Consider the following 2,819-nt stretch of genomic DNA (forward strand, 5'->3'; position numbering starts at 1 on the left):
CCCTATGTTTAGCTTTGTGAGGAACTAACCTTTTTTCACAGTGGATATACCAGTTTACTTTCTTACCAATCATGCATGAGAATTCTAATTTCTCCACATCCTCTTTGACATTTGTTCTTTTCATTTTGTTATGATTACTATTGCTCATATTATTATTATTGCCATCTAGTAGGTATAAAGTCATACTTCTATATGGTTTTGCTTTGTATTTCCCTAATGCTAATTATATCTGCATGTGTTTGCTGGGTATTTGCCTACCTTCTTTAGAGAAATATCTACTCAAGTCTTCAGTCCAGCTTTTAATTGCTTTTAATTGATCTTTTTACTTGCTAGTTTTAGCAGTTCTTTATATAAACTGGATATGAAACCCTCATCAAATGTATTATTTATTTCCTCTCATCCTTTTTCATTTAGTTGTCTTCATTTTATCTATTGTCTATGTCTCTTATTGATAATGTTCTTTGATGTGGAAACATTTAAAAATTTTTGATGAAGATCTTGCTTCTTTTGTTGCTGATGTTTTAGATGTCATATTTAAGAAACCATCACCAAATCTAAGACTGTGAAATTTCCTCCTCTATGTTTTCTTCTATAAGTTTTATAATGAAGACCTATAAGATTAGGTCTTTAATCCATTTTGAGTTACTATTTTTATGTGTTGTAAGGGAAAGATCCAAGATAATATTTTTGTACGTGAATATCCAGTTTTTCCAGTATCATTTGTTGAAGAGACTATTTTTGTCCCTATTGACTGATCTTAGTGCCCTCAGTGAAAACTGTCACCATATATATGGGGGTGAACATTTATATTAATAGTAACAAAAAAACAAAATCAGTTATAACATCTGTTATATCTGAGAATCTAGAGGGAATCATGCTAGCCTAAGTATTCAGCATTAATAAGAGTCTGTCACACAGAATGAAGTCAGAAAGAGAGAAAACAAATATCATATATTAATGCATATATGTTGAATCTAAAAAATGGTACAGTTGCAGCTTCTCTGGTGGCTCAGTGGTAAAGAATCTGCCTGCTAATGCAAGAGGCATGAGTTTGATGCCTGGTCGAGGAAGATCCCACATGCTGCAGAGTAACTAAGCCTATGCATCACAACTATACTAGAGTCTGAGAACAGGAAACTGCTGAGCCCACGTGCTGCACCTGCTGAAACCTGCGTGCCACAGAGCCTGTGCTCTGCACCAAGAGAAGCCACTGCAACGAGAGGCCCAAGCACTGCAGCTGGAGAGTAGGTTCTGCTTGCCACAACTAGAGAAAAGACCACGTGGCAATGAAGACCCAGCACAGCCAAAAATAATATAAGTAAATGAAATGATTGTAAGAATGGTACAGATGAACATATTTTCAGGGCAAGAATAGAGAAACAGGCTTAAAGAATGGATGTGTGGACACAGAGGGGTGGAAGGGATGTCGAATGAATCGGGAGCATAGACTTCTTGCATATGCACTACTGTGTAAAATACACAGCTAGTAGGAACCTGCTGTGTAGCACAAGTAGTTCAGCTTGTTACTCTGTGGTGGCCTAGATGGATGGAACGTGGCGCGGGGAGAGGGAGATGCATATAGCTGATTCACTTCATTGTATGAAAGAAACTAACACAACATTGTAAAGCAACTATATCCCAACTTAAAAAAAAAATCTAGGAGAAGGGAGCATTTAGAGTAAGGATAGGTGAAGGTGAAGTCGCTCAGTCAGGTCCGACTCTCTGCGACCCTGTGGACTGTAGCCTACCAGGCTTCATCCATGGGATTCTCCAGGCAAGAATACTGGAGTGGTTTACCATTTCCTTTCCAGGGGATCTTCCCAACCCAGGGATTGAACCTGGGTCTCCCGCATTGGAGGCAGACACTTTAACCTCTGAGCCACCAGGGAAGCCCCAGAGAAAGGATAATCAATTGCATAATAATTCAGTAAACCCACCAGCTGAGTACCAGGAAGCCCCCTACCTACCTGCCTGCCTGGTAAGTTTCTTTAGTGTCAAACTCTTTGTGACCCTATGGACTGTAGCTTACCAGGCTCCTCTGTCCATGGGATTCTCCAGGCAAGAATAACAGAGTGGGTTGCTGTGTCTTCCTCCAGGGGATCTTCCAAACCCAGAGACTGAACCCTGTCTCCTGCATTTCAGGCAAATTCGTCATTGCTAAGCCACTTGGGAAGCCCTCAACCCTTTCCCCAAAATATAAAGAATGCATTTTAAGCAACCAACTGAAAGAAAACCAAGTCTAGATTATAAATGTGGCTGTGGATGGTAGAGACTGAAAAAGTACAATTATGAAGGCAATGACAACTTCTTTAATAAGTAAAAACATTATGGAGAAAGTAAGTTTTAGTTCCACTCTTTGTAAAACTTTCTCCAGGAAAACTTAGGGAAATGTCATTATATAAAATATCGGTTTGACAAATACATTAGAATATGGGTCAGGCTGATAAATTATACTGGAAATAGCAAACTACAAAATGTTATGTCTTATAGAGTTACATCAAATGACTATTTGTAGAAAATTAAGCCCCATGCACTTAAAACTGGATTCATTTCTCTCTGATTTCATTGAACAGGATTTACCATTAAAGTGGACACTGCAAGACCTTGATTTTTTTTTTTTTTTGCATATCCTGCCACAATTTTCTTTGACACCTTGGAAAGTAATTTAAACTCAATAAAGTGAAGATAATTGCACTTACCTCACAGAGATGTAGAGCGTGTTAATGAGATCATGTCTACAAAGTGATTCAAAGTCTTTAGTTGGTAATATAAATAGCAAGCATAACTATATTTTTCCAGATGTCTAATAATGATAACTA

At 38.0% G+C, this 2,819-nt stretch overlaps 1 non-coding gene across 1 annotated transcript; it reads right to left on the reverse strand.

Annotated features, from left to right (window-relative positions):
- Window positions 1–1,817: 1,817 nt before the first annotated feature.
- On the reverse strand, window positions 1,818–1,889 carry TRNAW-CCA (transfer RNA tryptophan (anticodon CCA)). The gene has a single exon. It is a non-coding gene; the product is annotated as a tRNA-Trp (tRNA).
- Window positions 1,890–2,819: the final 930 nt, after the last annotated feature.

The sequence above is a fragment of the Ovis aries genome, chromosome 3 (assembly GCF_016772045.2).
Source record: "Ovis aries strain OAR_USU_Benz2616 breed Rambouillet chromosome 3, ARS-UI_Ramb_v3.0, whole genome shotgun sequence".
Classification (NCBI taxonomy): Eukaryota; Metazoa; Chordata; class Mammalia; order Artiodactyla; family Bovidae; genus Ovis; species Ovis aries.